Genomic DNA, 21,854 nt, shown 5'->3' with positions numbered 1-21,854 from the left:
CTCTCATCCCCTCCTCCTTTTATCACAAGGACACTTTATCACACTGTTCTTTTCTTTTCGAGTTAACAAATGCCTTTTTATCTGCCGCTGCTGTCTATCAGGGGGATATGTCACAGCTCTGCTATTTTAAACAGCCCATCACACTTCAGCACGGTGCTGCTGTTTATTAATAGCTTTGCTATTTCAGACAAATTGCCATGTCAGGATCAAAATTACTTTGATCTGTTTATAGAATTTTAGTTTCTACAGATGGTTTGGCTGCCGTTTTGTGTATTTTAGGGTGCTTTCACACTTGGTTCACTTGCCTGGTCTGAACCAGAGTTCGATTGCTCCTCCCTCCCCCTGCCCCGCTGGACTGCGTTATTGCATATGATTTTATTTGGGTCCAAACCACGGTTTCTTTGCGTCATCAAGCCAGCAGATTTTTACCCCGTTGCTTAGTAATAGTGGCACAGGAGAAGGTGGCAAATGCATAACATTGCTTTCTTCACTTTTATATATTTACGTTTTTGAACCGTTCGTTTACAAATGTTCGGTACATAACGGCACTTACGTCTGTCTCACAAATGTACTGCAAATGATCTAAAGAATGCTGAAGGCGAAATTAGTTGTACTGCTCTCTGTTTGCAGCACATCAGTCACGCTCATCAGGAAAGTGAGTGAAACACACGATAATAATACGTCATTAAGCACGGTTCACTTCCGTTCACAGCAGCAGCGAACTGTACTCCAGACAACCATTTTTAAGCGGACTCGGGTACGGTTCACTGTTGCGTACCCGAGTCCAGAAGACAGCATTCACGTCATCCAAACAAACCAAACTTTGATGTCAACCGAACCCGGGTGAACACCAAAAGTCCTAGTGTGAAAGCACCCTTACTCGATTCTGTACTTTGGGACTAGATTTTTTATTTTTTCTTACCAGTAGGTTGAAGACCGTTTGTTAATGCACAAATAAAATATTTTCGGTATCCCTGGTAGTTTCCTTGACCATTAATTCAGGTTACTGACTTAGACCTGAAAGATACTTACACAAGTATGTGAACTTAAGCGTAAGCTCATTTTTTTTTACCATGGCAGAACAACAGTTTTAAAGGCTATAGTTCACCCAGAAATGAAAATTATGTAATTAATTATTCACTCATGTTGTTCCAAACAAAAATTGTTGAATAAAGTTTTTATTTTTGTTTTATTTGAACACAAAGTATTCCTGTATCCTTATAAAATTCAGGATGAACCACTGATGTCATATGGACTATTTTAGATTGGTAAAATTAAAGTATAAATAATACAAACATAAAACCTGGCCGAGAAGTGCAAAACAAATCACAATTACAAAAACAAAATAACAAATCCAAAAACACAACGACAATTCAGAAAACAAAATAACAAATCCAAAAACACAACGACAATTCAGAAAACAAAATAACAATTCAAAAAACACAACGACAATTCAGAAAACAAAATAACAATTCAAAAAACACAACGACAATTCAGAAAACAAAATAACAATTCAGAAAACACAACGACAATTCAGAAAACACAACGACAATTCATACAAAACGGAAAAGGTAGGTATATTTTGAGAACGACATACTTATCGCTGATTGGATGAGACACCTGTCAATCAAGCCAGAACCAGAATCACGCGATACTGGAAGCGTCATAGAGCGTAGACTGGAAAGCACGAGGGTAGAACAGCTTTATTCGGGTTTTTTCTTAATGTGTGAACATGTAGGCCTATTGTCCTTACTGCCAGCATGTCCACAATCACGGCATATGAATGTCCTTCTTCAAAGTAGCGTTTTATGTGTTCCATTTTAGCAAAATTCAACATTAGATTTCAACAAAGTTGATCACAATTTATTTTTGATTGACAGGTGTCTCATCCAATCAGCGATAAGTATGTCGTTCTCAAAATATACCTACCTTTTCCGTTTTGTATGAATTGTTGTTGTGTTTTCTGAATTGTCGTTGTGTTTTCTGAATTATTTTGTTTTCTGAATTGTCGTTGTGTTTTTTGAATTGTTATTGTTTTCTGAATTGTCGTTGTGTTTTTGGATTTGTTATTTTGTTTTTGTAATTGTGATTTGTTTTGCACTTCTCGGCCACCGTACAGAACCCCTCATAAGTACACTTTGAAACCAAAACTGAATGTTTAAAGTCTGTATCTTGAAAGTATAGTGGGATGATAATGAAACATATCGTCACAAACATGGTTTATGACACATTAAGTGAATGTGGTGGAGAATGGACTTCTCCTGAAGAACAAAAGGATACTCTGAGGAATTTGTTGAACCTTGAGAAGTAAATTAGCAGTTGAGATGGTCCTCTTTCTTTGCATTTTTCTCAGCTTTCTCCACTCTTACTGACACTCTGGCTGAGGGCCCCATTGTGTTTCTGTTGTCTAGGATATGCTTCTCTTCTTTGGTAAATGGTAGCATGCCCAGGCAAGCAAAATTATCACTTAGTTGTAGGTGTTTCCCCATATGACCTGCTCATTTCCGACCAAGGGTCAATGTAGGCCTCTAATATATAACTCTTCATGCTTGTGGAATTGTCACGTATTCTCTTGTTTCTTGCTGAAATGTTTATTTGCTTATTTCAATACAATGCATCTTAAAGTAATAGATAACACTAAAATAATTTTTTCTCTCTCTCTGTACAATTAAAATGCATTTGAACAGCATGGCTTGCAAATATACAAATTGCAAACTAGCTGTCTAGCTGAAGCTTAGTCAATACAGACTTCACACATTGTGGTAAATCTAATCGACTAGTCGTGCTAGTTAACAGGGACTGTCAGGTTAAAAAGGACAGAACCCCACCATAAAAACACCTTAACAGTGATCCATAATGGAGATGTGCCCTGTGTTCCAAATCTTGTGAAGAGCTTTGTGTGAGAAACAAACCAAAATCAAAGTTGCCCTCCACCCTAGCCAGGTTTGAGACCAGTAAGCACCTCAAACCAGCCGAGATGACCTGACCCTAACTCTGTCTAACCTTAATGGTCTTTCTATAAACCAACAAGCCATGTGCAGGAAATGAGATTGTCAGCTTTAACTAAGACAGAAGGTGCTGTAATTATGTATCTACCAAGATCCCCGCAGTGAAATTCTGTTGAGTTGTTTCGCTGAAGGTGATGCACTCTTTTCAGGACTTGAGACCCATAAAGGAGAACAAAAAATACCAGTTTCAATCTAGTGCCCCATTAGTGCTCAAACAGTGTGGATTCCAAGAAGAGGTCCTCTGCAAGGTCAGACTTTAAATCATCCACGATGCCCTTCTTTCGCCCCCTGAGAACCTGAAAACTAGGAAACTAGAGGTTGGGGATCCAAGGTTCAACAGGAGTAACAGAAGAGAGCTGCCTGAGAGAATGTGTGTCAGCTGAGAGGAGCAGATGGATGAAACAAAGGCAGTCTATGTTTTACGGGTTTGAATGGCTCACGTGTTTCTGGGCTGGAGGCTCAGACTCTGCAGCTTACCTGTGTTTTGTAGCTATGTAAGAACCTGGCATCAAAACCTAGCTGTCAAGTCCTATGAAAATATTATTATATGTGGGTGGGGGCACATGGAAGCAGCTTCCTCTCATGGACTCTCTTGACAGTTTATCTACGAGGACCTCACACCTTGGAAGTGTGTGTCTGCTTGGGCCTGTCCTTATCAGCTGTCCTGTGACATCTGCTTTTATTGTCTGAACAAGAGCACTGACTGTAACATCCAGTTTTGTGGGGTTTAGATTAGGTCTGATGTAAGACCAGTTAAACAGATTTGATTGTCACTTGCGTAGCTCGACAGCAGTGATGGTACCTTTTCTACAAGCCAGCATGGAGCAGGAGCCAGAAGGATGATCTTATGATTCAAACCAACAATCAAGGAGCAGCTTGAGGTAAAATGCCTTGCTCAATGGCAAAATGGTAGTTCATTGGTCGTTCCCCCATGTGATTTAAACATGCAAATTTTTATTTATCTACTGATGTCTTTTAAAAGCAATCGTTTACTCAGCCTCATGACATTTCAGACACGTATGAAGTTCTTTCATGCAACATAAAAGGAGATGTTTAGCAGAATGTTAATGCTGTGATATGCAGGAATATTGCAAAGGTTAGTTTAAACCCTAGTTTGATTCTAGCACCTTCACATGTAGGGGCCAAATTCATTAGATATTCTTAAGACTAAATTCTATATTCTTCTTAACTCCAATTTTGTCTTATTTTCTAATTTAAAAACAATGTTAAGGATATTTTTGTATTCCCAAAAGCATATCTTAAAGGGATACTCCACCCCAAAATGAAACTTTTGTCATTAATCACTTACCCCCATGTCATTCCAAACCCGTAAAAGCTTTGTTCGTCTTCGGAACACAATTTAAGATGTTTCGGCTTATGAAGGTCCAGAAATGTATGAAAAGCATTGTCAGAATAGTCCATCTGCCATCAGTGTTTCTACCTTAACGTTATAAAGCGACAAGAATACTTTTTGTAAGCGAAGAAAACAAAAGTAATGACTTTATTCAACAATTCCTTGTCAACAGTCTCCTCGGTGTCTCTCCACATCACTCAAACTGCCTTCACTCTTCTGTGTCAGCCACATCACAAGGTTACGCTGTTTCTACATGTATTTATGCTTTGATTTGAAAGAAAACAGCGCATCCTTGTGTTTGCAAGCATCAGTACAGTGTAGATTGTTGGACATATGGACAAACAGAGAATCATAGCTAAAACAGAAAATTAATAAATACAGTAATATTCCCTCTTCCCTTCGGAAACTATGGGCTTTCACACAGGCCAGTGCACATTAACACATCGCCCACATTTCTTTGACAGTGGGAAGAGCAACACAACGCCAGCACTGGTCACTCATACTTTATCAAATAAACAACAAACGGTTAATTTTGCTGTAATACGTAATTCATTGGACAGTTTTGACGCTCTATTATTGATTGTTTATGTTTGGTAAGGGTTTTGCGCAGTGATACACAGAACCGTTGGATGAAGAGGATATAGCAATGCTTTATCGCGAATAAAACACAGTTGCTGGCCTATCAGAATCAAGGAATGGAACTGTTTTATTAGAATTGATATTCACCAGTTTTGAAGTGGACTTGTGTGTCGTATTTTATTGAAGTAGATGTCTGTTTCCAGTTTGATCAGGTCCACAGCCATGCTCAAGATCATAATAAGACCTCACTGTTGGAGCTCAGTGGGGTTGAGTTGTATCGGGTCAGCCACAACATCCCTTCTTGAGGTGCCAGAACCCTGAGACGTCTGTGACCGTTGAAGTGGAGTTGCTTGGCTTGTAGTCATTGATGACTTGGATGCCCTGCCACATGCTCCTGTTGGCCACACTTTGATGGTCCTCACTGATGGCTTCACACGGTTGATGAGGGTTGAATACTTAGGGGTGAGAAACAAAGAAAGGTGATCAGACAGTCCCAGGTGGGGGAGGAGGGCCGCGATATAAGCTCCATCAATGTTTGTGTAAATATGATCCAGAGTTTTGTCTCTTCTAGTGTGTCAGGAAACATGTTGCTGGAATTTGGGGAGCACTGTCTTTAAGATGGAGTGATTAAAATCACCTGCAACAATAAAAGAAGCTTCCGGGTAAGCAGTCTGTTGTTTACTAATGCAGTTCGTTCAAAGCAAGCTTGGCATTAGCATCCGGTTGAATATATATAATATCCGGTGGCATTAGCATTCGATGGAATAAGATGGAGTGATTAAAATTATCCGCAACAAATAAAGAAGCCTCCGGGTGAGCAGTCTGTTGTTTACTAATGCAGTTCGTTCATAGCAAGCTTGCCATTAGCATTCGGTGGAATATGCAGTTATAATGGTGGAAGTGAACTCCCATGGCAGATAAAAGGTCTACACTAAACCATGAGAAACTCAAGGATAGCTGAGCAGTGTCTCCGAACAATGACAGAGTTCGTACACCAAGCTTTGTTAACATAAATGCACAATCCACTGCCTTTGGTCTTGCCAGAGTCAACTGCTGTCCTATCTGCCTGGAGCGTGTAGCATCCGGCTAGCTCAATATTGGGTACATCGCTGTGAAGCCTATTTTTTGTGAAAACCATTACATTACAAAACAAAAGTCTCTTACTGTGGGTGATGCAAAGTTGTAACTCGTCCATTTGTTCACCAATGACTGCACATTAGCGAGGAAAATGCTGGGTAAAGAGAGCCGGAATAGTGTTAGCTTTAGCTTAGCTCTTAGACCACTGTCTTTATTTACAATCTTAACGCCGCCAGCGAGCACTTCCGCCCAGCCGGGTGCACACCAATATCCAAAAGCTCCTGTCGGGTGTAAGATTTTTAGGCAAAGCTGTTCAGTAGGAAAAGACCCGAGATGAGCAGGAAAAATACTTGCAAAATTGCAAAAACTGGAGAGACGCTGAGCCTTGGAATGTGTACGCACCGCCATCTTGATCTTGGTAATATTGGTTTAATATAACTCTGATTGAATTCAACTAAAAGAAGGAAGTCATATACACATAGGATGCCTTGAGGGTGAGTAATTCATGGACTAAGTTTCATTTTTGGGTGAACTAACCATTTAAAACATTTCTAATTCTAATTTGATGAATACTTTCAGTCTTTTGAGTATATTTAATATTTGGTAATTTTCCATCCATGTCACTTTAACTTGTTAAAAATGTTTTATTCATTACTTGAATGATTTATCTCTGATAGCAGTAAAATATCTTCAATTTGGTTTGTGTAAAAAGTGTGCTACATGTTTTTCCTTCCATAACATGTTTTTCCCTTCTACATTTTGCAAGACTTGTTGAGAAATTGATCCTTCCAAGCCTGGAAATTAATTCCAGCTCTCGGTTGAATGTCTTTTCACAGTGATGAATTGAGAAAAGAGGCTTGCCAGCTGAAGAAATTACTTGCAATCAAGCAGCGAAAAGAAGATGGTGTGAAGAAAGAAGAGGATGTCAGTGAGGGTGAGTGTCTGTGCCACAAAATCACAGCTATTTGTCATTTTATTGACAGAATTTGAAAAAGCTCTGTAAAATTACTAGTATTCTTTGAAATGTCATGTTTTGTACTATTTTAACAGTGAAGGCATCATTTATTTCTCACACATGGTGAAATGAAAGTATTTCAACCTTTCCCAAAATCAAGTCAACATGTACTGAGATCCTCCAAACAACTGAATTGTTCTCTTTTTTTTTTGGAGTTTTGTTTTTCTACATCAGCCCTTGCTTTTTATGTCAAAAATATCTGAAGCTGCTTTGTGTGTATGCATGTTTTGAAATCCTGAATGTTGGCTGTGAGTGAGCGTGCAAATAACATTAAACGTTTGGCATTGGGATAGCTGTTATTTTGTTGATTCTTTTAGACATGCCTCGTTAGTTGCTTACCTTTTGTGAACATTTTGAAGAGCAGTGAAACTTATTCGGTCTTTATTCAGTAATCATTTACTCAACCCCGTGTCATTCCAAACCTGTGGAATCTTGGGTATACAAAAGGAAAAATTTAGCTGGATGTCCTAAAATAGGCCTATTTTCTTTTTTTCATTTGTCATTTCATATGTTGATTGAACTTCTGTTCATTTGGAATTGCACACTTTGCCAGAGTGTTTCCGCTATTTGATCAGTAAAATGCATTAAATTAGATAATTTTTCATTACCCCCAGTGAAAACAGCAGTTACCAGAGTCTGTCAGTCTCTAAAATTGGCAGAAGCCCAATAAAATGGTCCATATGACATTATATGTCTGCTTCTCTTTTGAAGCCATACAATACCTTTGTCTAAGGAACAGACAAGATTTAAGTTGTTATCCATTAAAATTGGATGAGTTTGCATTTTATTTCTTATTTTAAAACCCATTTTTTTTCCCAAAATCGGACAAAGAACATATCTGTGTCTTAATTTCTCCTTGAAAAAAATTTTATTATATTTCCGATGTGCAGCGTTTGGCTGCTGGAAAATAATTATCCTACATAAAAAAAAAAATTGATTGATAACACTTTCGAGTCCATGAGTTCACCTACCAATGGTAAGAGAGGAGAAGCTTTCACTCTCAACCAACCTAACATTCAGTGTTGTAATGTAACGAAGTAAAAATACATTTTGTATTTACTTGTACTTTTACTTTCAATACTTATAAGTACGTTTAAGATTTAAAAAATACTTTTCGTACTTAAGTACAATAAATATCACATACTTTAAGTAGTATTCCAAAGGGTGACTTCTATCAAAGAAATGTTTTGGTAATATATCTGTTCTTTTCATTGAGTATGACTTTCAGGTACTTTATACACCACTGCTAACATTACTAGCCAATCAGAATGTTTTGCTCTTATAAACATGAGACGCGCATAGTGTCCAATTGCAGAGTCGCAGCCCTGATGAATGGATAAGCATGACAAAAAGCTGCGAGGCGATGTTGTCAGAGATGTCCATCTAGTGCATATTTACAAAGAAAAGCTAATTATAAAGTAGTGGAGCTTTGTAAACAGCTCAGGGTAATCACGCCATCCCCATAAGAACGATATGTTTGCCAGAAGAAATTTACCGGGATTTTTGTTAATGGTGTTCCTGTGGCTCAGTGGTAGAGCATTGTGTCAGCAGTGCTAAAGGTTGTGGGCTCAATTCTCAGGCAAACATACTGACAATAATAAAAAACATTTATAGCCTGAATGCACTTTAAATTTCTTTTGATAAAAGCGTCTTCCAAATGCTTAAATATAATGGTAATTTACCGGTAATATACCAGTAAAGACTATGTGTGAAAGGGGCTAAACTCTTTCTCTGTAAATGCTGTGAATTTGAATTAATGTTCATCTGGAAAAACAGTCTGCATTATCTCACTAGATTTGTAATGTAAATCATTTATAAACCTTTGCCAACAGCGAAGAATACATCAACCTATGTGTAAATATGCCATATATTGTACATCACTATTTCAAAACAGTTTCTGCATGTGGCCAAATATTAAAATGTAATGGATTTAAACATTGTTTAATCACTCTGTAAAGTGAAACGTCACCAGGCCGTTGGCGTCCTCTGCAGGTATTTGTTTTAATACATAATGTGCTTAGTTTGGTTGTGTTCATATTATGTGGTTTTGGTTGTGTTTTTTTTATATTTTATTTGAACCAATTGTTATTACTTCATCGTTAGTTTATATATAAATAGTCATACTAAAGCCTGGTTTTCACTTAGGTCTGTTTGTATTACTAAAATTATCAGATTACTCAGTTGTCAAAATAATCAGTAGATTACTTAATTACCAAAATAAGCATTAGTTACAGCTCTAGATTGGTTAAAATATATCTAAATACAACTGCATTGTTTTACTTTTTGTAATTAAAAGACAAATATTTTGTCATTGACAATTTCTTAAAAATAATATTAAAATATTGTCTTGTAGTGAACCAAGTATCTATATTTTGTCTCATCTAGTGAGCTAAGTGTATTTTCACACCTGTAGTGTCGATAAGCAGTGATATAGCTCATAATTTTCCAAGTTTATGATATAGCTTTCATTCTTCAGGTCAACCATATATTAATGAAAAAGAAAATCAGTTTGAATAATGAAAGCAATAACTTTGCCATAGTATCCTTTCAAATGTTACCGTTTCCATAGTCATTGCATGCTTTGCATGGGCTGCTTTAACCCCTGATTTTTGTATGTCTTTAATTTAAAGTGATTACAGATATTAATAGATAATCAGAATACACAAATGTATTGCTATGACAAAGTATAAACTGTTGGGTTGTGGTAGAGAATATGAAATGAATTATTTGTGGTAATGAAACTTTGGGGAGAAGTATACTTATATAAATATACCATTACAATGAAAAAATGAATGGAAATGTATTTTGATCATACGAAATCTAGTTGGTTAGTTGTGAGGCAGTCGGGTGTAAAATGATTAGCACAAACATATAGGACTTTTTGGGGGGGGGGGGGGGGGGGTTCCCTACGATGTCATCAGTGTAGGTAGGGAGAAATCCTCAACCACTCGCTTGGAGAGACTGCTTATGATTTATTGGGATTTTTACCATTATAGGCTGATTGTTTTCAACCTCTTACCTTATAAAAGTGATTTTTGCATAAAAGGTCACCTTTAATTATGAAACCAATCCACCAGTAGGTGGCGGCAAGTCACTGTTTTAATAAGTGAGTCATTGATTCAACTGATTTGTTCCAACAGCTGATTCATTCAATATATTTATGAATGGCTTACTGAATCATTGACTCTGTGCTGAATTATTCAGTAGAGAAACACTGTTGTGTGTTGCTCAGAGATAAGTGACTGTTCTGCTGTTGCTTTGCTTAGAACTATTTTATTTATTTTTTGTGATTTGGGAGCAAATATGGTCAATATGCAATGTCACATTTGCAATCGTGCTGATAGACGGGAAAACGACACTTTTGGTCATGTGCTTACCTATATAATATATATTTTATAGAATATCTCTGCAGTATGCTTGTTCATGCTGTTGGACTTATTAGTTCTGATATCTCCATGAGTTAGACAGGCTGCGCTGCTACCTTGATTCTGTCAGTACATCATCCGTTATCAGTAACCATTTACACTGAAAGTAATAAAATCAGAATCATTCTCACCAAAGTTTTTACTTTACTTCCTGTGAGGATTTCTGCATGCTTGAGATTTGCAGAGACAAACCTTTGACCTCTTCAGTGCTTTCCAGTGGCCCTGTTGTATATCACTCTTCACATTGTGGGCGGGAGGGCGGTAATAAAATCTAGTGCGATATGGGACCAGGGTCTCGAAGGGACCGGCAGCGGTTGAAGTAACCCATCAGGGGGTCGATTGGAAGTCTTACCAGTGGCGCAAACCGAGCAAGCCAAAACAAGACTGTGAATGTCGCGAGCCATAAGTGGCCACCAGAATCGTTGCTTGACCAAAAATTTAGTATGGTTAACTCCTGGATGACAAGCCACATTAGAGCAATGCCCCAACTGAATGATGTTGGACCGTAATCCCTCCGGCACAAATAATCGATTCGGTGGGCACCCGGGCGGAGGCGTTACCCCTTCTAAGGCTGTCTTGACCTTCGATTCGACCTCCCATGTGAGTGCGGAGACCACTAATGTCTCAGGTAAAATACACTCGGGAGTAGACGGGCATTCGGAACGGTCAAAAATGCGCGACAAAGAATCGGGTTTGATGTTCTTGGAACCCAGGCGGTACGAGAGAGTAAAATCAAAACATCCGAAAAAAAGTGCCCACTGAGCCTGCCTGGAGTTCAACCTTTTGGCAGTACTAATGTATTCTAAATTATTGTGGTCGGTCCATACTATAAAAGGAACCCCCGAGCCTTCTAACCAGTGTCGCCATTCCTCCAATGCCATCTTGACTGCCAACAATTCTCGGTTACCAATATCATAATTGCGTTCGGCAAGGGATAATTGATATGAAAAAAACGCGCACGGGTGCATCTTGTCATCTGAGGGAGAACGTTGGGATAACACCGCACCGACCCCCACTTCCGACGCGTCGACCTCTACCACAAACTGACGTGATGGATCAGGGGTGATTAGGATAGGGGCTGAAACGAAGCAGCTCTTCAGTTTGACAATCACAGCCTCAGCTGTGTCTGAGCACCTGAACGTAGTTTTGGGGGAGGTCAAGGCGGTCAGAGGTGCGGCTAGTTGACTGAAGTTGCGAATAAAACACCGGTAGAAGTTGGCGAACCCCAGAAATCTCTGTAGGGCCTTACGGGAATCTGGACTTGGCCACTCTACCACAGCCTTAACCTTCTCGGGATCCATGCATATTCCCTCAGTCGACACAATATACCCAAGAAACGGAACAGACTGTGCATGAAAAGCGCATTTCTCCGCCTTGACAAAAAGCCCATTCTCTAGCAACCTCTGAAGCACTCGTCGAACGTGCTGCACGTGTTCCTGGAGAGAAGAGGAAAAAATCAATATGTCGTCCAGGTAGACATATATGAATTGATCGATCATATCTCGCAGCATGTCGTTGACGAATGCCTGGAAGACCGCTGGGGAGTTGGACAGCCCCAAGGGCATGACCAAGTATTCAAAGTGCCCCCTGGGGGTGTTAAAAGCGGTCTTCCATTCATCCCCCTCCCTGATACGGACCAAATGATAAGCATTATGTAAGTCCAATTTCGTGAAGATCGACGCTCCCTGCGACCTCTCGAAGGCTGAAGACATCAACGGCAAAGGGTAAGTATTCTTTACCGTGATGTTGTTCAGTCCCTGGTAATCAATACAAGGTCGCAGCGATCCGTCCTTCTTCCCCACAAAAATGAACCCCGCCCCCGCTGGAGAAGAGGAAGGGCGGATGAACTTCGAAGCTAGAGGATCAGGAATATATTTCTCCATAGCCTCCCTTTCTAGGACAGAATGTGAATATAATTTGCCTTTAGGTGGAGACTTACCTGACAGTAAATCTATGGCACAGTCATAGGGACGATGTGGAGGGAGAGAATCAGCACGAGACTTACTGAACACTTCCTTCAGGTGGAGGTACTCCACGGGCACGTTAGACAAATCCATTGCTTCCTCCTGAAACACAGACATAGAAACAGATGGAAAGACACTAGACAAGACTCATGACACTTGTTACTCCAGGCCAGGATGGAATGCAATTGCCAGTCTATTTTGGGGTTGTGACGGAGGAGCCAGGGATGACCAAGTACTATGGGTGCAAGCGGAGAGTCAAGGATGTAGAATGAGATGATTTCTGAGTGGTTGCCTGATGTGATGAGGGTAATGTTTTCATCTCACACTTTGCTCATCAGTGTGAGATGACCGGCAGTCTCTGTCCATTGAGGTCATGAACCGTGATCTGGTGAGTAAGGGGTCTGACGGGAATTTGAAGTCTGCGTGCGAGTGCATAGTCCATGAAATTACCTTCAGCCCTGGAGTCCAGAAGTGCTTGACAGTCGTGAAGTTGTGCTGACCATCTTAGTCTTACCGGGAGGAGCGTAGATGATGATGAGGTCTTCTCGGGGGAGATCCCACCCGATAGTAGCCTCATACTTACTACCGGGCTTGGCCTTTTACCGGACAGATGTAGGTGTGATGACCGGTCCCCCAGCAGTAGAGGCACAGACCCAGGGACCTCCGCCTCTCCTTCTCCTCCCGGGAAAGCCGAGATCGCCCTACCTGCATAGGCTCGTGAAACTGATCTCTCTCCTTGACGTAATTCGGCTAGCTTTCTAGCCGCCTCTCTCCCGGTGATGGTTCGATCAAAGACCCGCTTCATCTCAGCGGAGAGTGTCTGGAACGAGGCGCAGCATAGATCTTGATTCTCCCACACCACCATTCCACATAATGCCGCCCTCCCAGTGAGCAGTGTCAACACGAACGCCACCTCGGCTTGTTCGTTGGAGAAGGTCCTGGGTTGAAGAGAGAAGTGCATATTGCATCGTGTTAAGAAAGCTCTACAGAAATTCGGCTTACCCTAGTAGGTTTCTGGAATAGGAAGGCGTGGTTCCGGCTGGGAGGGGGTCTCCGATGGTGTGGGAGGAACGGGCGGTGTGAGCGGCGCAGTGGTGGCTTGCAGAAGCTGTAATTGCTGGGTGAGCTCGGACACCTGCACCACCAAAACCTGAACAGCGCGACCATTGTCGTTAAGATTCCGTTCCTGGGAGTCCATCCTTCGAGCACTGGCGCTGAGGAACTCTTCCAATGGCGGTGATGGGTTACTCGCTGCTTCCATGGGTGGTCAGATCGTTCTGTCACATTCGAATTAAGGACAGGAAGCAGTTGCAAGTAAATGATGTTTATTAGAGAAGTATTGCCAGCCTGGGTTGATGGTGGGTGACGCAGGGACCTCGATGGCAGCACAGACTGGTGAGGAGGTGATTGAATGCGCAGGTGGGTGATGGTGAGGGATCGGTATGATGACTGGTAATTCCAATAGCGACCGAACAGGAACAAGACACAAACGTAGCTGAGCAGATGGAACACAAACAAGAATCACGGAGGACCTCAAACAACGATCTGACAAACAAGAGACGAAAGACAGGGCATTAAGTAGTCTGGTGGAATGAGCTGCGGTAACGCCCACATGAAACAATCAACATGACGTAACATGAGACGAGCAGGAAACGGTGCATTCATGAACCGTGACAGTCAGTCAAACATGTTGAAGTGCAAGAGAAATTGTGAGAGTGTAATCTTATGAACAAAGACAAAATAGCAATTTATTTCTTATCAGAGTATTTAGTGCATTTGTGTACTTGCAGTAAATTTGCCACCAATAAATATCAACATAATATTTTTCATTTTTTAAAGTGAAACTCTTAGTTGGTAGCTGTGAATTTGATAAGTTCACTAAAATACAATAAAGCAGTAATACTGTTAAATATTACAATTTTAAATAACTGTTTTCTATTAGAACATATTTTAAAATCTAATGTATTCCTCTGATCAAAGCTGTATTTCCAGCATCATTACTCCAGTCTTCAGTGTCACATGATCTTCAGAAATCATTCTATCATTTTGATTTGCTGCTCATTTATTATCAAGTATCATTGGTGCACAGTTATAAATAATGATTTTTATTATTAATTAATGTTGAAAATCCTTTTTGTTGCATAATATTTTGTAGAAATTGTTTTTCAGGATTCTTTGCTGTATGTAAGATGCAAAATAACAGAATTTATTTGAAATAGAAATGTTTTGTAACATTTCTTTACTGTAACTTTTGATCCATTTAATGCATTCTTGTTGAATAAAAGTATTAACTGAAATGTTAAAGATCTTTCATTAGACGTATGAATGGTAGTTTATCAAAGCAAATCAATATATTAGAATGATTTCTGAAGGATCATGTGACACTGAAGACTGGAGGAATGATGCTGAAAATACAGCACTTTGAAATCTATTAAAATAGACATCAGTTCTTTTCAAATATTACACTATTTCACAATATTACTTTTTTTTACTGTATTTTTGATCAAATAAATGCAGCCTTAGTGAGAATAAGATACTTATTTCAAAGAAAAAATATATATTCTATAATACCCTGTATGTAAACAATTTATTCTATTATACAGTACAGACCAAAAGGTTGGAAACATTACTATTTTTAATGTTTTTAAAAGAAGTTTCTTCTGTTCATCAAGCCTGCATTTATTTGATCAAAAATACAGAAAAAACAGTAATATTGTGAAATATTATTACAACTTAAAATAATAGTTTTCTATTTGAATATACTTAAAAAAAATAATTTATTCCTGTGATGCAAAGCTGAATTTTCAGCATCATTACTCCAGCCTTCAGTGTCACATATAACATCCAGTCTATCACATGATCAATTAAAAAAAATTACTGACCCCAAATTACTGACCAGTAGTGTATATTGTTATTACAAAATATTTATATTTTAAAAACATAGCTTCCTTTTTTTTTTACTTTTTATTCATCAAAGTACCCTAAAAAAGTATCACATGTTCTGAAAAAATATTAAGCAGCAGAACTGTTTCCAACTTTGATAATGAATCATCATATTAGAATAATTTCTAAAGGATCATGTGATAATGATCCTAAAAATTCAGCTTTGCATCACAGAAATAAATGATAATTTAAAGTATAATAAATTTAAAAACAATTATTTTAATTGGAATAATTTATCACAATATTAATTTTTTTCTTTATTTTTGATCAAATGAATGCAGGCTTGATGAGCAGAAGAAACTTCTTTCAAAAACATTAAAAATAGTAATGTTTCCAAACTTTTGGTCTGTACTGTATGTATGATATTTTGGGTTCAGTTCTAGTTAAGCTCGGTCAACAAAATTTAGGGCATAATGCTGTTTTGTGACAACATTAATATCCAGTTATCTCTATTTTTCTTAAAAAAAATTTTTTTTAATAAAAAATAAAAAAGGTAACACTTTATTTTAAGGACAAATTCTTAGTACACAACAACTACCTTACTATTTATAAGAAACAAATTAGGAGTTTGTTCAGGGAAAACTTAATAGTGAATATGTCTTCCATATTCTAAATTATTACAAATTCAAAATAAACTTTAAATAATGAATACCTGACCTTAATAGACAAGGAAAACACTATTTCTTAAAGATCAGCTAGAGAGCAAAGCACACCCTAACTTACACACAAAACAAACCAACAAAAACATGAGGGAAATGAGCACAATAAATAGGAAGGACACAAACACAAGATGAGAACAATCCATTGTAAGGGAAACAGGTCAATTTAGCTCAAAGGGAATCATTTAAGATTTTAAAGGGAATTTGAACAGAATCACTGTTTCACGGCTGATCACTGAGATGCCCTGCGATTCAGTGAACGAGCCGTTTAACATCAAATCTGCGCCGGATATTAATATCCAAACTATAGTGAAAACACTATCAATTAGCACAGTAACAAGCGGCAGTTTAAGACATTAACTTGTAAGCACAAAACACAAGATACTTCTCTTTTCAATATGAAAAGGGCTTTATTAGATAAATCTAAGACATATAAACTAATCTAACACACAAACGCACGCACGCACACATTCACACAAGTTGCAGGAAGATCGAAAGTTAGGGAAAGATGAGTTTAAGAGAATGGAGATGTGGAATCCCAAGTTTACAGCAATACGTTAAATTGCATAGACATGAACAGCCATCAATCACTTAATTAACCCTCGCATTGAGTTCCTCAATGAGGTTAAAATTATATTAGATACACCAGCACAAATGCCTGAAGGTACATTGCCTGTGTAAAGTTGCCGCTGATTGGCTGGAAGTTCAGTAGTCGTTGAAGTGACGTCTTGGGAAGGCCCATGGTGGGGCGTTGGCTGAAGATGGAGTTGTGTGGCTGGTTGAAGTTGAACGGGCACCCGAGGTCAGGCGTCGGAGACTCGACGTTACAAAACTTAACTCAGAACATGAAACTCTCAAACGGAAAAGAAAAGAAGTAAAGTTTGACGAGACTATAGGTGGTGTTTCTTCTCATCGTGGCTAAGTAGCAGCAGGCATGCAGGCTAAAGCACGCTGGAACCGCGCTCAAAGAACAATGATGACAAACAGCATGGCTAAAAGCTAAAGCTAAGAAGCAAAGCTAAAAGCTGGCATGACTAATAGCAGAAGCATAGCTAGAAACTAAAAGCAGACATGACTAATAGCAGAAGCATAGCTAGAGACTAAAAGCTGACATGACTGATAGCAGAAGCATACCTAGAGACTAAAAGCCGACATGACTAATAGCAGAAGCAAAGCTAGAGACTAAAAGCAGGATTTTATGGTGTCCTGAGTATTTAAACTGGCCTGTTGGCCACACCTCAAATGTTGTCTTGACCCATCAGATATTGTCTTGGCTCGGGGGTATCATAAATCATATGTTTATCTTACCAAGCATGTGGTCCGAATTTTCCCATTCTTGTAGGGTATAATTTTGGACATGATTCCTATAACACGAATATGATACATTTGACCAATATTTGATTGTCAGGACTATTTCAAGCAAGCAGTTTCCATCACAAACATACCAAACATGATTATGAATCCTTAAGGTATCCCATAGTTATTAAAATACATACACAATAAGTGATTATGACATGATAGTCAAATGTGTGGGTTACATATAAATGAATATAGAGTTAAGCGATGGACTGATATTCATTCAGAAGTCATTTTGGAGTTCATTTTGGTCCATATACATGTAGAAAAGACAGGTTCTTTGCCATTCTCTTGGCAAAGATTTCTGTGGAGACCAGAGGATCAAAGCCCCTTCCCCCTTAGGAATTTCAGTCTGTGTCTGCTAGGTGGGGGAAGTCAATGGAAGTGTTTAACTCTCATGGGTTTACATGTGATGTCCAGCGTTGCATTTCCATTACGAACAACAAATTTGACACCAAATTTCTCTCCTTCGAATTGAAATTGTAAATAATTGTTCTAGTGGTGTTAATGTTGAAAGCTGTTGTGTGAACAAGTTGGTTGCTCATCTTGCTTGGGACTTGTGGCACAGAATGTTTTATGACTTCCTGAGGAATTCGGCTCGTGTTTCAAACACAACCCTGATCGACTCTTTAATTTGTCTGGTTCGAGTCATTTCTGCTACACCATTAATGAGCACCAAACAAGGACTAAACGAGGAGGCGTGGTAATGTGAAACAAGGGGGCAGGACGAAAGGAGCACATGGCCAACATAAACAAAGACAAAGCCATGTGGTCATACACAGAACAAACAGAGAAACACTAAACAAAGACAAAATAGACACAGCTGCCAGGGCAGAACCCTGACAGTATTGAGAGCCACAATTTCTAATGCCAAAAAAAGCACCTCTGTTATTTCATCAAAAGTAAATAGGCCTTTGTAGAAAGGCCTTTAAATATTTACTTCGCCATAATCTTACTTTGGATATACAAAGTTTGAGAACCACTGCCTTCATGTGTAATTTCTTTTGGTAGCCTTCATTTTTAGGGCGATAGCAGTCCTACACATAAGTTATGGTGGTGTCTTGAACACCGGATTATTAACTGTGTTCCTTCTGTTTAAGCTTAGATCTTTGACATTTAATTACACAGTTTAACACACAGCAGAAGCTTGGGTCTTTCTGTGCTGAAGACGTCAGCGCTAACTCATAGATCACAGTTACTGTTGCTTCAAGAAGCCTTGAATTCATCCCCTCGATCTTGACCAGCAAATGGAAAATAATCCACCTCCCAAATGACGTTTGGTGTTTGTCGTCCCCATCACCCTTCCTGTTGCTGATTGCTTGATTTGTAGCTCTTTTTCTCGGGAGTGACAGGAGAGGGATGGAATGTTGTTAGAATAGCTGTCAAACTTAAAGACAGTACTTAGCAACACCAGCTGGAGTCGATGGAGTGTGCTGCTGTTGTAGGCCCTAAGGGTGCCATCATTCAGCAGGCCTGCGAGTCACGGTCTGCAGCTTGGCCTGAGCGCGAGTGCTGAGCAAGCAGAGTGGAAGGCATCACTTTTTGCTCACATAAATCACAAAGAAAATGGTTGTTACTAGTGCTGACCTTTCAGAAAGGTGATTTCAGTCACATCTCCTAGTTTGTGGTATTCATGCGTTGAATACCTCTGTAAATAAGTAATTGCATGGTTTGAGTAGCTAATGATAGCCATTCTCTTCAAATAACCTGTTTCACTCAAACTTTAGTTACTCAATTATGTTCCACTCGAACTGAACATTACTTCTCAGGTGAGTCTGGCCCAGAAATGCTTTCAGCTAAAGGACGAGATGTTTGATTCTCAGACATATTAATGACATCCAGTTCAACATGTGTCTAATGGTTTTATAAGGTTCTTATGATAAAGTAATGAAAACGATCTTACTGACCCCAAACTTTTGAGTGGTGGTGTTATAATATAATATAATATAATATAATATAATATAATATAATATAATATAATATAATATAATATAATATAATATAATATAATATAATAGTCCTTTAAAGAAACGTTCAACCTGTTGCAGCAATATACATTTTTTATTTATTGCCATTTATGCACAGCATTTACAAACTACTTAAAGAATGTAGAAGTTCTTCCGGATTCGTCATTCCTCACCACCATCTTGGACTGTGCATTCCTCCCAGCGTTATTTGTGTCTCAGTTTTGTATTGTCTCATTGTCTTCATTAAATCTCATTAATCTCGCACTTGCTTCCTGCCACTCCTTCACCCAGTCATTACAGAACGCTCTCACCAACCATGGAAACAGCGAGCACCACTTCACTGTCTGAATTCATTCACCACAGCGTCAACAGCATGGATCAGCAGCAGGAGAGCATCGTGAACACCGGACGCGCGATCCAATCGCTGGTGACACAGGTGTCCGAGCTCACCCAGCAGATTCATCAACTCACCTCTCCCACTGCACCCACCGCACCGCATGCGCCGCCCGTCCCCCGGGAGACTTCCGGCCAGAGCCGCGACTTCCGGCGCCAGAGAGTTACTCCGGTGAGCCAAACTTTTGCAAGACTTTCCTTAACAAATGTTCCATGCATTTTGCATTGCAGCCCCGCACCTTCGCGAGTCCAAGGTTGCGTTTGCTCTTACCCTACTCTCTGGCAGGGCCGCATTATGGGGGGCGGCGGTGTGGGAGAATCAACATCCGTGTTGCGCCTCGTTCCACTCCCTCTCTGAAGAGATGAAACGGGTCTTCGATCGAGCCACGGCCGGCAGGGAGGCCGCTCACCAGCTCTCGGACCTGAAACAAGGAAATTCATCAGTGGCGGACTATTCCATTCAGTTCCGCACCCTGGCGGCCGAGTGCCAGTGGAACGAGGCGGCGCAGTGGGATCGATTCCTGCATGGGCTGGAAGCCCTACACGCCATTACCTCTCTGCGGAAAGGGGCCACTCGAGTCGAGAGAACATGGTCGGTCCCATCTACGATCATGAACCCATGCAGGTGGGTAGAGCTCGGCTTTCCCGGAGGGAGAGAGAGCGGCGGAGGTCCCAAGGACTGTGTTTATATTGCAGTGGCTCGGAGCATTCCATCCATTCATGCCCGGTAAAAGAGCCAGCCCGGTAGTAAGTTTGAGGCTACTATCGGGTGGGATCTCCGCCGGGAAGTCCTCAACCACATCATCGACTCTCCTTCCGGTGAAACTACGACTGTCACGCCCTTCTGGACTCTGGGGCCGAAGGTAATTTCATTGACTCTCTCCTTGCACATCACTTGAACCTTCCTGTGTCTCATCCCATCCATGTCACCGCACTCAATGGCCAGGAACTGCCACACGTCACCCACTACACTGAACCCATTACTCTGCTCACCTCAGGCAACCACAGTGAAACCATATCCTTTTACCTCATGGACTCCCCTGTACCTCCCATTGTTTTAGGTCACCCCTGGTTAATCAAACATAATCCACGAGTGGATTGGGGTTCCAACACTGTCACCTTGTGGAGTGAAAGTTGTCATGAGTCTTGTCTGGTTTCTGCTTGTCCTGTTGTGCCTGTTTCTGTCTTTCAGAAAGAGACCATGGTGTTATCAAACGTGCCCGCAGAGTACTTGGACCTGAAGGAGGTGTTCAGTAAGTCTCGTGCTGCCTCTCTTCCTCCGCATTGTCCCTACGACTGTGCTATAGATTTAGTGCCAGGTAAGTCTCCGCCTAAAGGCAAACTTTACTCTCTTTCTATTCCGGAGAGGGAGGGCATGGAGAAATACATTTCTGATTCCTTGGCATTGAGGTTCATCCGCCCTTCCTCTTCTCCAGCAGGGGGCAGGATTCTTTTTTGTGGGTAAGAAGGATGGTTCTTGTATTGACTATCGAGAGCTGAACAACATCACAATAAAGAACACCTATCCGTTGCCGTTGATGTCTTCAGCTTTCGAGAGGTTACAGGGAGCATCCGTATTCACAAAATTGGATTTACGTAACGCTTATCATTTGGTCCGCATCAGGAAGGGGGATGAATGGAAAACCGCCTTTAACACCCCTAGAGGGCACTTTGAATATTTGGTGATGCCGTTCGGGCTCTCCAACTCACCAGGGGTTTTCCAAGCACTCGTTAATGACGTGTTGAGAGACATGGTAGATCAGTTTATTTATGTTTACCTGGATGACATACTGATTTTTTCTCCATCTCTCCAGGAACATGTTCAACACGTCAGACGAGTGCTCCAGAGATTACTCGAGAATGGGCTTTTTGTCAAGGCGGAGAAATGCGTATTCCATGCACAGTCTGTTCCCTTCCTAGGGTATATCGTCTCGTCCGAGGGAATACGTATGGATCCTGACAAAGTTAAGGCTGTGATAGATTGGCCATCTCCAGATTCCCGTAAGGCCCTACAGCGGTTTCTGGTGTTGCATGCAGCCGAAAGTGCATTTACCAACCTCAAGAGCCGCTTCGTTTCGGCTCCCATCCTTGTAGCCCCTGATCCCACATGGCAG

General features: G+C 40.2%; 1 pseudogene; it reads left to right on the top strand.

Moving 5' to 3' along the window:
- LOC132132329 (spliceosome-associated protein CWC27 homolog) overlaps window positions 1-21,854 on the top strand; it is a 59,428-nt pseudogene that overhangs the window by 21,580 nt on the left and 15,994 nt on the right.

The sequence above is a fragment of the Carassius carassius genome, chromosome 49 (assembly GCF_963082965.1).
Source record: "Carassius carassius chromosome 49, fCarCar2.1, whole genome shotgun sequence".
NCBI classification, from domain to species: domain Eukaryota; kingdom Metazoa; phylum Chordata; class Actinopteri; order Cypriniformes; family Cyprinidae; genus Carassius; species Carassius carassius.
Note: the sequence above shows the minus strand (reverse complement) of the source record. Positions and strands in the feature narration are given on the sequence as shown.